Genomic DNA, 13,475 nt, shown 5'->3' with positions numbered 1-13,475 from the left:
TTGTGTTGGGTTTTTTTTTTGCCACATTCACTTTAGTTTTTTAATAAATATTTTCCAAAAATGAATGGCGTGCTTCCTTTTGTGACCTGAACGATGTATATTAACTGGGTGCCTACTGTGTGCAGGTGCAGCAAAGCTCCCCCACCACGTGGGCTTGGAGCCTCCCTTTTTCCGCCCGAGCACACAGTCCTTCGTCCAAGCTTGGAGCGCAGGTCAGCGCAGCACTGGGCTCCAGACTCGCTCCTCTGGACGATGGAGTGTCGCTGGTCTCCCTGGAGCTGCCCGTGCTGTCTGAGTGTGCTAGCGCGGGGGAGAGAAGAGTATTTCTCCTGCCCTGCAGACTCAGAAGGAAGAGACTTGGCTAAGCTGATGTCCTGAGTACTGGGTTTGAGCCAGGATGACCCACTCCCTCAGTCCCAACCCCAAACTCTCAAAAGAATTCTGAATATTAGCGCAAATGCTCAGTGAGGACTGAAGACTCGACCTTAGCGGCCGGATGGCACTGGAAGAGTGCCAGGTGGAAGATGGCATTACAGTCGTTTTGGATTTTTAGGTGAGATAATGTGTTGAGGCTGTTTTTGCCTTTTTTTAAGATTGGCACCTGAGCTAACAACTGTTGCCAATCTTTTTTTTTTTCTGCTTTTTCTCCCCAAATCCCCCCAGTACATCAGTGTATATTTTAGTTGTGAGTTCTAGTTGTGGCATGTGGGATGCCGCCCCAGCATGGCTTGACGAGTGGTGCCATGTCCGTGCCCAGGATCCGAACCAGCGAAACCCTGGGCCGCCGAAGCCAAGCTCACGAACTTAACCGCTGTGCCACGGGGCCGGCCCCTGTGTTGAGTTTTTAGCCAGGACAGAGTTCTGGCAGTTAAGGAATTGCTAAAGCAACTTATCTTCTAGGATATTCTTCAAATAAAGCTGAAAAATAGTGTCCTAAACAAAAAAAGGTATTTATAATATGTTTGGTAAAAGAAATGAAAACCACAACTCTTGGCACCACAACAGTCACGTGTCAAGCCGGTATCTAGCGGGAGCCATGGGGGTGAAACCAGGATCCAGGAGCAGGTGGACTTGGAGCCCCAGGGGCAGAGCTGGTCCTGTGTGCGCAGGACACCCAGCAATGGGTTGTGTGCATAAAGAAGCCTGTCATCTACCATTCGTGTTATATGTGATGGGGAATCAGGACCCATTAGTACACGAGGTACAAAGGGAAAAGCCATAATCAAAAGACCGTGAAGATGGAGATAGTGGAATCACATTATTCTAAAAGCCCAAAAGGTTCGATTTTCAGCCCCAAGAGGTAAAGCGATGGGCCAGCAGCCATACAGTGCGTGGGTGGCAGCACTGATTCTAGAATTCAGGCTTCCTGACTCTCAATTCAAAAATATTTCTAGAATTTAACAAATGAAAATATAGTTTTAGGCAACAAAACTCTGAACTTTTACTTTCCACAATTATTCAGCTCCCTTTTATCTCTCACTGGAAAATCTGTAAACTTAACTTTTACTCTGTGGCTTTTTTCAAACTAAGCATTTTCTGCCAGAAAACAAATAAAAACCCCCCAGGTTATTCCCTGTTTTAAGAGGAAGTGAAAACAGCAAAAAAAAAAAAAAAAGAAAGAAAGGTTATGTAAATTAAAATGTCTTTTTATGTAGTTCCAGTTGCAAATGCAATTTAAAACACAGCCATAGGCATTTGTCAAAACTCATCCCACAGTCCACTCAGGTACCATATTTTTAATAAAACAAATTTTTCTTTCCTATCCTACTTCTATATTCTGATTTGACAGAAATCTGGCTGATCAAGCAAGACGGTAGATTCCCCCTGTGTCTTACGATGCCTGAGCCATTCTAAAGAAAAAAAGATTCTCAAAATACCTTGGGAGAAAAGATTACTAGTCATTAATTCTGGGTGGCAGGAAGCTACATGGGTGTATGTTCGACTCGTATGTGCATTATTCTGTATTTTCAGAAGTTTTCTAAGCCAATCAACCTTGAGATCAGGGGTTCCCAACCTTTCTGTAAAGAGGAACTGGCCTTGGTTTCCCTGCATCCTTAAGACGGTAGAGGATTAAGAGGGTGGAGTCCTCGCAGCGAATTGTCCGTTGCCAACTACGGGACCTTCAAAGGAGAAGTCACTGAGGCCTCTGTCATCTCACAACTCCTCCCCGAGCAGAACCCGGAACTTCAACAGATTCAAACTCATGGCTGAGTGACTCTGTCTTAGCAGCAGAATCCTGCAACTCCCTTATGAGACCATCCCAAGGACGTTTTCCTTGTACCTAACTGCAGGTTCTTGGGACTTGCCACGCAGCCAGCAGTGTGACCTCAGGTTGATCACTTGACCTCTCTGGTCCCAAGTTTCCTCCCCTGCAATATCTGAAGGTTTATTTTCTAGATGTTTTTACTGGAGTACTAACTTCTGTGAGACAACTGAGCTATCTAAATTTAAAGTCCAGGTAAAGAGGTCATTCCAGCCAGGCTTCGAAGGAGGCGGTTCTGAGAAAGGTGTGGCCCAGCCTGCGTCAGTCGGCGTTAGCAGGTGGATCATGCTCCGCTGCCTCTCAGATGCCCATGGCTTAGAGCTGCGATGGTGCCTGGGCATCAGCACCAGGTTCGCCCTGTAGTTCTGGCTTGAGGGCCCTGCGGCCTTCGCCTTTCCTGACTCACGCATTCTGTGCTGGAAGGATGATTATAACTTCACTGACCCGTGCTGGCCGGGAAGAAAGGGAGTCAAGAGTTCTTAAAGCTCACTGTATTGTTAAATCTTTGGCTTCTGCTACTAATTTGAAGCTTAAAATTTCTTATCGGCGAATACTTTTAATTTGTGCTGGAGTCCCCAAATAACAGGGCAAAGAAGAATGTTAGACCCTGTTGACACCAACACCGGCTACCACCACCACTATTTTACAGAATGAAGAATGAATGAATGAATGAATGAATGAAAAGGCCAACAGAGGGAACACCATTGGCCCAAAACCACATAGCCGGTTAGAATTTTTGGTGATGATGACATACTGTCTTCTGTATCAAGTAAAAGGCGGGGAATTATACACCCTGACACTTCATGATAATTAAGCAAATGAAGGGCATTTGCTCCCAGTTTTGATTCCACCAACTTCTCCCCAGCTCCCCGCCACCACCCGGGCCCGGGCCACCATGAGAGCCCCTGTCTGTCCTCCTCCGTCTCGCCCTGCTCCAGCCCAGTCCACACAGTGGCATCTGTCAGAAGGCGCTTCTTAATGGAAGTTGATGGTGTCACAAGCTCTTAATATTCTCTTTCAGGGTACCCTGTCGTTTTCCTTCGTCGCACTTTCCACAATTGCAATTGTGTCTTTTATTTGTTCAACATTGACCCCCCACTCAACAAACTCCAGGGTGACAGAGACTGAGAAGTTTTTCATCCCTGTGTCCTGGCACCTGGGCACCCGATGAATATCTGATTGAATAAACGACCACCGATGGTCGGTCTGAAAACAGCACTGAAGCCAACACCTTACGAGTTAATGTTCTCTGTTTTTATACCAAAACTCACTGGGGAATCTGCCGCAGGTAGGCAGGGAGGAGCCATGGGGAGATAATGTGACAATCCAGAGAAGGGAGGAAATGAAAAGTTCCTCCATCGCTGTCATTCTCAAGGCAAGGACAGAGACGCTGGCCTGAAGGCTCTGGGCCCTGAAATTCCTTATGTCGGAGAGTCACCTGACATTCAGACCAAAGGCAGACTTTGCTCTGTGCTTGGTGATCCTTGCAGAGGGCACAGATCAAGGTTCCTCTGACCTGCAGAGAACTGGATGACAAGATGAGATCAGCTGCAAAGTTTACCAGGATGACAGCACTGGCCGTTTATTAGGCACCTTTTGGTTCAAAGTCCTTTGTCTATATTAACCCAGTTCATCCTCCTGATATCCCAAGACACTAAGGGTTTATGATCCTCAATTTGAAGTTGAGGAAATTAAGGCTCAGAGAGATTAAGTAACTTGCCTAAACTCACACAGTTGATAAGCAACAGACCTGGCATATGAACCCACTGCACATCCACGCCCATTCACTCTGTCCCATGATCCACCGTTACTGGCGTTTGGCTTTCACATATTTTGTCCATCAACAGAAATACTGCTTATGCATAGCAGATAAGGATGAAGAGGCTACAGCAATGCGGGACGCTCGGTGGACACAGAACCTGTGCTTCAGAACAGCTTTCTCCATCGTCACCGCATGTTGGAAGGGGACAGAAACCTAGAGATCATTCAGACCCTCGCTACTCAGCATCACCTGGGAGCTCGTTACAAGTGCAGCATCTCAGGCCACACCACAGACGTACTGGATCAGAATCCGCATTTTAGCACAATCCCAGGGGCTGTGGATGCAGTGCAAGCATCAGAAGCCCTGCTCCAGACCAGGGGGCTCTCAACCCACTGCCCTTTCGAATCACCTGGGGAGTTTTAAAGCACACCGGGAGCTGAGTTCGAGTCCTTGGCAGTAGGCCGAGCGTCTGTTCTTTTCAAAGCTCCCCAGGAGAGCTGGACATGCAGCCGGAGCTGAGAAACACTGAGCTAGTCCAAGCCCACTGCCTAATTTTATTTTTCCCTTGTTTTGACCTGCAGTTGAAACAGGTGAAGTGACCTACCAGGTAAGATGAAAAGAGCGTGACTGTAGAGAGGAAACAGATCGAGGTCTGGATCCTGAGGCTGCTGCTTATTAGCAGTGGGGCTCTAGGCGCATCACCAGCCCCACTGGGCCTCAGTTTCCACATTTATCAACTGGGGATGATAACCCCTCCTAGACACTCCCTGGGAGAAACACACAAAGCAGGAGGAAAGCACGTCTGCGCGAGGTGGTACCCTGATAAATGGGGGCTCCCCCATCCTCCTGAGGTGGATCACGTGGGGCAGGTGGCGTGGGAGGCGCAGGCGGCGTGGGAGGCGCAGGACCACAGCATCACAGGGCCTGCCCAGCGTGTTCTCCAAGATGGAGCCTGCGGTTGAGACCATGGCCATGAGATGCAGGAAGAACCAGTTGAGAGCAAGGTCCACAGAGAAGGGAGTCAAAGGGGACTCCTGTTCCATGCCCCACCTCCAGCCCCTGCGCCCCGCCCTGGCTGCTCCGCCGGCCCCAACTTGCTGCCCTGATGGTAGACCCAGCTGGTGACAGTGGTCAAAGATGGATAATCACTGTTAGCATTTTAAAAACATATAAACAAAAAACACTTTCCATACCACATTTTGACTTGCACTTACTAGAACAGCGAAATCAACACAGGCAGAAATAGCCCCTTTGGAGAAATGCCTTCACTATGGCTGAAACTACACAAAAACACAAAATGTGACTTTGCACCTTTACCTGAGAGAGCCCAGGGCTCAGCGGGCTGGGGAGGGAAAGAGGAGTTCTCTCTCTCCTTTTAGCAGGGTTTTTCTTCAACATTTTTTTTTTTTAGTAAAATATACTTAACACACAATTACCATTTTAACCATTTTTAAGTGTATGGTTCAGTGGTTAAGTACATTCACACAGTTGTGCATCCTTGTAATAGTTTTATTCGCATACTTCCTTTTCTTCTTGCACACACGGACACGGATGCGTACACAGCATCTTCAGTATCTTCATAATTTTGCGGCTTTGGAATGTTTCACATTTAAAATTAGAAGTGATCTGCAAAGAGGTCCCAGGGAGCCATGCATTTTCTGCTCATAGGAAGGAAACTGATCTGGTGAGTGACTGTCATGTGTCAGGTGCTTTCCTTTATTTATTCCTTTATTCCTAACAACCCTGTAAGGGAGGGAGGAGGTGTCACACCCCTTCTTTACAGAGAAGGAAGCGGCGTGGACACAGACACAGAAAGGACTGCAGCGAGCCCTCCCACCCGCCTCCGTGAGACTCCAATGGCCATGCTCTTTTTTTCTTAAGAAAATTTTTTTCATATTATAGAAGTAATATATGAGTTATTCTTTAAAAAAAAACTTTTTAATACGGAAAAATGTAAAGAAAAAAATAAAAGCCACTCACAAACTGCTCTCTCAGAAATAGTGACTGATGCCCAGTGAGACAGTGAGGTCTCCTTGTCCAATTCTGCGCATACACCAGTACATTTACTGTACTGTCACAGGGTCCCACTGACAGTGGCACAGGAGAGGGGACGCTGGGGGCATGGGACGCAGAACTTGCATGTGTTTTTTCTCTATATTTGTGTGTTGCTTGAATCTTTTTTTTTTCTTTTAAAGATTGGCACCTGAGCTTACATCTGTTGCCAATCTTCTTTTTTCTTCTTCTTCTTCTCCCCAAAGCCCCCCAGTACATAGTTGCATATTCCAGTTGTAGGTCCTTCTGGTTGTGTTATGTGGGACACCCCCTCAGCATGGCCTGATGAGCGGTGCCAGGTCCACACCCAGGATCCAAACCGGTGAAACCCTGGGCTGCCAAAGCAGAGCGCTCAAACTTAACCACTTGGCCATGGGCCGGCCCCCTGCTTGAATCTTTCACAGCAAAATGTATTCACATATTAGTTGTATGGTCAAAGAATAGAAAATAACTGCAAGTAAAATCCAGAGAGAGAAAAATCATGTGCTGATCAAACAGGGAGAACTGTCAACCCCAGAAACACGGAAAAACGAGAGTCCAACAGGCAGACTGGCTCCTAACCAAGAGCTCTTTAGGATACAGCATAGGCTCAAGCTGACCTGTGTTTCTAATATGAGGACAGGAGCGTGAGGCTTCCAAAGCAGGATGCCATTAAACCTCCCTATCACCTCGTCAGCCTCTCGTAGGTGGGGTCTAATCCTGTGCCTCCTGACAAATTTCTGTATTCAATGTAACTCCCCATGTAGTTTGCTTACAGGGTGCGAATGTTCTGGGCAGACAACTGCAAATGTTCTAACTATCTGATAGTTAGACCTTTCTGCTAATTTTGGTTTTCAAACATTTCTTCATTCTCTAAGAGCTCTGTTGGTCAGTCAGCATCACTAAGTTATGTCGACCCAGGACACTGTCAGTGTGAACTTTCCAAATCTGTAAGTCTGGACTCTGGATTATGGGAAAGGTGAATTTAATGCCATTTCATGGAGTCCGTTCTCGGGTGAGGAGTGAGAGGGCTGAGCAGACACCCCTGGGCTGGCACATCCAAGATGTACCAGAAAATGCCGTCGTCAGCACCACTGCTAACACTCCTCTTGTCATGTGCTGGGACGGGGCCAGCCTTGGGCCATTTAACAGCAATGCAATGTGGTGGTGGGGCGGGGCAGATTCTGAGGCACAGACGCAGCCACAGACGCTGGGGGAAAGCCCATCCAGCAAGCAGACGATGGTATCTGGCTCAGGCAGTAACGGAAGATGCTACCAGTTTTAGCATGTGTGCGGCCTCAGTCAGTGCAGGCAGGAGTGAGGCATCGTGAGGGCTGAGGAGAGCAGTGGTAGAAGAGAATCTAAGAGGTAAGTGACCCGGGCAGGTGTTGACCTCAGGTGAGTCCATCTGCAGGCATCAATACCTGGTACCTGGCCACTAGGCTAGGTTTCTTTCATTCATTCATTCAACAAACATCTACCATACACCTCTTGGGAGACACCCCTCCATGGGACTCTCATGCTCCTACACACCTTGCTGAGTATGCCAAGGATACAAGGCCTGACTGCTCTTTACCTGGGCCATTTCTCAGGGTAGCGTTGTCAGCAAGCAACCTTGAAGGATGAGGTCATGTCTCCTCTGGGGACAAAGAGCAGGCTTGCTTACTGCTTACTAGAAAAGTCGTGGGTTCCCCAGGCTCAGCGTTCCTCACCTGCAGCACGAACTCGCTACACGCACAGCCTCCATGTGGCCTGTCTCCCGCCTCCCCCGTGAGAGCCGGAGGCCAGGGGAACCTGATGCAAACAGCTGATGCTCAGGCTGCTTACTGTCCTGGGAGTAACAACGTCCTTTGTTTCTGACCCTGGGGTCTCACGTCTCTGCCATTATCCATGGAATAGTAATAGACTAACTTACTAGCTTGAAAGTTGGGTGGAATCAAACTCAGACCTGACAGCACCCAGTGTGTGCGAAGCCCCATATAGGGTCTCGAGGATAAAGCAGGGCACAAAGACAGACCCTGGTCTCATGGAACGTACGTTCACGTGGAGGAGACAAACAAACATCAGAGAGTAAGAAGTGCTCTGCAGAGAACATAAATGGGGTCACGTGCTAGAGATGAGCAGGCAGCTACTTTAGACGGCCAGAGAAGGCCAAGGAATGCAAAGAATGCAGACAGCACCTGGAAGGAGGCACTGCGGCAAGAACTACAAGTGAGGCGGCCTGAGGCGGAACCAGCAGCACGGAGGCGCCCGAGCCGGGACGTGGGGAGGATAGTTGGAGGGGAGGTCAGTAAGGAGCAAGTCCTCTCTCTGTGAGGCCAAAGCAAAGGGTTTGGATTTCTTTTCAGGTGCAAGGGGAAGCGACTGGAGAATTTTTTTTTTTATGTGACTGCAGAATTTTAAGAGGGAACGTAAATGATCTGATCTAGATTTTTTTTTAAGATTTAATTTTTTTCCTTTTTCTCCCCAAAGCCCCCCCACCCCGTACATAGTTGTATATCCTAGTTGTGGGTCCTTCTAGTTGTGGCACGTGGGACGCCACCTCAGCATGGCCCAATGAGCAGTGCCACATCCGTGCCCAGGATCCAAACCAGGAAACCCTGGGCCGCCAAAGTGGAGTGCACGAACTTAACCACTCGGCCATGGGGCCGGCCCCTGATTGAGATTTTTAAAACCAGCTCTAGCTGCTCAGTGGAGAGGGGTGACTGTAGTGGGCACGAGTGGAAGCATGCAGGAGTCTGTCGCATTAGTTCAGCTGAAACATGATCGCGGCTTGGACAAGGACATGTGGAGGAGAGCTACACAGAAGTGGGCAGACTTGGGCTGTGTTTAAAGGCGGCATTGACCAGAATTGCTAAAGGACTGGATGGGGAGCCGGCGAGGAATGCTGGTTATAGGAGTAAGAAAAAGGAAGAAGCACAGGCGACCATTCCTGGGAGTATACCCAGAGTGACCAGGTCAGTTCCACCTACTGAAGGGAAAGAGAAGAGACAAAGCCGGTTTAGGGGAGAAATCCAGAGAGACACTGGGCTGAAGGCAGCAACCAGACAGTTGTTTGCTTGAGTCCGGAGTCCCAAGGAGAGGCCGGCTGCAGGGCCCTCCCAGGGCCATCACCACATGTGTCAATCTAGGCTGTGGGGTGGGACTCGGCCTGTGTCCCAGGACTGCCAACCTTGTAGGGCCTGGACACGAGGCTGGGGAGGGGCTGTCACGGTGGGGGAGCTCCTCAAGAACGCCCAAGACATCGGGTTCAAGGAGAGAGAGGGTGGGCTGTGACAGCTGCTCAGAAGCCTGTTGGACTCCATTTCCCCAGAGACCAGCCCCGAGCACAGCTCCCAGTCCCCGGACGGGGACACCAGGACAGTGACACCAGGGAAGCAGCAAGCTGCAGCTCAGCAGGCAGTTTCCATTACGCCAGACGAGTGCTGGGGCTGCCGAGTCCTAGAGTTACAGTGGCTTCTGCTGACAACACAGAGAGAGGTCCCGTCCAGCGTGTGGCATGCTGTCGGGCTGTCCATCCCCTAGCCAGCTACACTCTTGCTTGTCCCCTGAGGGATGGGGGCACACCTCCGTGACACACTTTTCTTTCCCTCATCTCTCTGGCTGTGCTAATGCTCCTTGCCAAGACCTAACTCGTTTCTTCTCATTCAACACACATCGCTCTGTGCATGGTCCTATGCTTGTACATCCTTGATATAATCTCAGCCTCAGAAAACACTTTGAGGTGAGTGTTATCATTCCCAGGAACAAATGAAGAAAGTGAGGCTCAGAGAAGCTAAGTAACTTGCTTAAAGACACGCAGCTTGCAAGTGGTGGAAATGGGATTCAAACCCAGGACTGTAGCTCTTCCAATAGCCCTGCTGCCTGCAAACGTGGCTGGGATCCAGACTCTACAGTCTAGCAGAAGTCTGAAAGCATAAGACAAAGAAGCAAATTACAATAACACACAATATGCAACTACGACTACATAAACCATGTCATTACAAAGTAAGGTAAGAAGACAGACAAATTGCTGCGGGGTTCAAAGCGGGATCAGAGGGGGCTGCAGGAGGCGGTGCTGTGTGCAGTGGGCCTTGAGAGGGGGAGAGGATTTTGCAGGCTGAGGCGGTTGGGAGGACGTGCAGAGAGAAAGCAGCAGGCCCTCCCTGACCACCCCTAGTCCACCCGGTGCATGATGCAGCCTTGTCCCCTCACCGTCCCCTTCGCAGCCTCCTCCCTCTCTCACGTTTCCATTCTCCCTACGTCCCAGCGCCCAACCCAAGGTCAGAGACACAGAAGGTGCCTCGTGACCATCTGAGTCCTGCAGTGCCCTGTCTGGCCTCCTAAGGCTGGGGTCTCCTTTCTCGAATCCATCCCTGTAAGAGCTCGGTTTCACGGCCAACCCCGCCCACAATTAAACCTACTCCCAGAGAATCTTCGTGGCCCATAGTTTCTGGAAAACTTCATGCAAACCCCAATAATTCACACACCCCCAAACTCACAAGGCAGGCCATCGCCGATATGACCTAGCTCAAGGCCACCTGTTCAGTGGTGAGCAGCGACCAACCATGGTCTCTTGAGAGAGTGGAAGAATGGTCGCCTGTGCTTCTTCCTTTTTCTTACTCCTATAACCAGCATTCCTCGCCGGCTCCCCATCCAGTCCTTTAGCAATTCTGGTCAACGCCGCCTTTAAACACAGCCCAAGTCTGCCCACTTCTGTGTAGCTCTCCTCCACATGTCCTTGTCCAAGCCGCGATCATGTTTCAGCTGAACTAATGCGACAGACTCCTGCATGCTTCCACTCGTGCCCACTACAGACAGACAGTGGTGGGCACTGGGCCACCTGACCTGCCGCCCCAGGAAGTCAGGACTGTACCAAGATGAGAGAACAAGCGAGCACGGGAAGCAGGGCCGGGGAGCAGGAGGCCTGAGAGGTGCGGGGAGCAGCCGCACTGCCGCCTTCCAGGTCCCAGTCCCACCCACGAGGCCCAGCGACCCTTTTCCAGTTGTGAGGGGTCAGGAGACGGCCTGCTGGGCCCTCCCAATTAATGCCTGTTACTCTTCCCCATTCTCAATTTTAGCCGGTAACTCCACCATCAAAGCTGAAGAAAGTAACACACTTACGCTTTCTCCTTCTTTCTGACTTTAATTCTGTGGTTATAGTTGTCAAGATTTATAATGTTTTTAAAAAATCTTTCATTATGTCAATTCTCAAAAGTAGGAAGGGAAAATAATGTGATGCATTTGACGGGCCATCGCAACTCCCGACAATTATCGGCTCTTGGCCCATCTGCTTCATCTCTGCCTTCACCTCACCACACGTGGATTTCCAAAATCAAGGCCCAGGCATCGTACCATTTCATCTCTATATGTTTCAGTATGGAACATCCAAAGATTAGGACTTTAAAGTATATGACAGTACTGTTATCACACCTATAGAAATTAATACTAACGCCTTAATATAATCAAACATCCAGTCAGTGTCCATATTTCCCTGGTTGATGTATATTCTGTTTGTTTGAATTGGGATTCAGGTAAGATCCTTACAGTATGGGGCCGGCCCCGTGACCAAATGGTTAAGTTTGCACACTCTTCCTTCGCAGCCCAGGGTGCACACCTAGCACTGGTCATTAAGCCATGCTGAGGCGGCGTCCTATAGAGCAGAACTAGAAGGACCTACAACTAGGATATACAACTATGTACTGGGGGGCTTTGGGGAGGAAAAAAAAAGAGGAAGATTGGCAACAGATGTTAGCTCAGGGCCAATCTTCCTCACCAAAAAAAAAAAAAAAAAACCCCACACACCTACTCTTTGACCCAGAAATTCCATTTAAAAAATAAAAATACGAAAGATCCTTACATTACTACTGATGAAATGGTTACATCTCTGTTAATGTAAAGATTCTCTCTCCATTTCTTTTCTTTCCCTGAAATTATTTATTCAAGAACCCAGGTTTCCAAAGCAGAGTTTCCTATAGTTACACTGCATTCCCAGAAAATCACTTAAAATGCTCCTCTGCCCCTTGTATTTCTTTGAAATTAGTCATTAGGACAAGAGGCTTGATCAGATTTGATTTTCTTTTCTTTCTTCCTAACAAGGCTGCTTCACAGGTGGTGGGGTGTTGTGTCCTTCTGTAACAGGAAGGACAGAATCGTCCCCTCTCTCTCCATTTTGGTGACATAACCAGCCACTCATGTCCGTATTCATTTACTAGTGATTACAGAATGATCTTCCAAACCTATCATTCCTTCTGTATTACCTGGGAAACTTCCATAGTGAGAAACCTCCCCTTTTCAACTATTTGTTACCCTGAGGTACCTTTTACAAGGGAAAAGTAAGAGAAAGGCTTGCTTTTTTCCTTCATCAGTTTACAAAATAATGAGGCGATTTCTTGGGATCCTCCAAAAGTCAGCAATGAAGTCACATTTTTTCAAATATTATTATGAATCATGAATTTAAACATTTTTTATGTATTTCAATCCATTGCAATTATTATCCTTATTGATATTCAGACCATTCCATCCAGGTCTGGTGAATGCTCACTCACTTGGGTCCAGGGTCCTTCGGACGTGACCACAGATAATAGTCTTTGATGGTCCAGGCTCATCTTGTTCTTTTCCTGCCCTCAACCTAGAATCAACTATGTCTCCAAGGAAACTTGGTTTCTTTTAGTTTCTTTTAGGAAATGATGACTCAAGATCACAGTCTAATATTCATTACAGCATTATTTACAACAGCCAATACACAGAAACAACCTAAATGTCCATCGATGGATATGGATAAAGAAAATGTGGTAATATAGTAGAATATTATTCAGCCATAAAAAAGAATGAAATCTTGCCATTTGCAACAACGTGGATGGATCTTGAGGGCATTATGCTAAGTGAAATAAGTCAGACAGAGACAGACAAATACTGTATGACCTCACTTATATGTGGAATCTTAAAAAAAAAATCCTAGCTCATAGATACAGAGAACAGATTGGTGGTTGCCAGAGGTGGAGCTCAAGGGCAGGTCAGCAAAATGGGTGAAGAGAGTCAAAAGGCATACATTTCCAGTTATAAAATAAGTAAGCCCTGGAGATGTAATCTATACCATGGTGACATAGTTAATATTGTATTGCATATTTGAAAGTTATGAATAGAGTAAATCTTAAAAGTTCTCATCACAAAAAAATTTTTGTAACTATGTATGGTGATGGTGTCAACTAGACTTATTGTGGTGATCATTTCACAATGTATACAAATATTGAAACATTACCTTGTACGCCTGAAACTCATGTAATGTTAAATGTCACATAACTCAGTTAAAAAAAAAAAAGCTAAATCATAAAAAAAAAAATCACAGTCTAGGCATTAGGAGCATTCTCTTTACTCTTAAACCAGGTGGAATGGATTTCTGCCTTATACGTAAGCAGACTTTGACTAGAATTCTCAATG

The 13,475-nt window shown here is 47.5% G+C and overlaps 1 long non-coding RNA gene across 1 annotated transcript in view; it reads right to left on the bottom strand.

Annotated features, from left to right (window-relative positions):
- LOC139076027 (uncharacterized) overlaps positions 1–13,475 on the bottom strand; it is a 46,790-nt gene that overhangs the window by 11,603 nt on the left and 21,712 nt on the right. The gene's annotated exons all lie outside the window — the stretch shown is intronic.

The sequence above is a fragment of the Equus przewalskii genome, chromosome 15, assembly GCF_037783145.1.
Source record: "Equus przewalskii isolate Varuska chromosome 15, EquPr2, whole genome shotgun sequence".
Taxonomy (NCBI): domain Eukaryota; kingdom Metazoa; phylum Chordata; class Mammalia; order Perissodactyla; family Equidae; genus Equus; species Equus przewalskii.
Note: the sequence above shows the minus strand (reverse complement) of the source record. Positions and strands in the feature narration are given on the sequence as shown.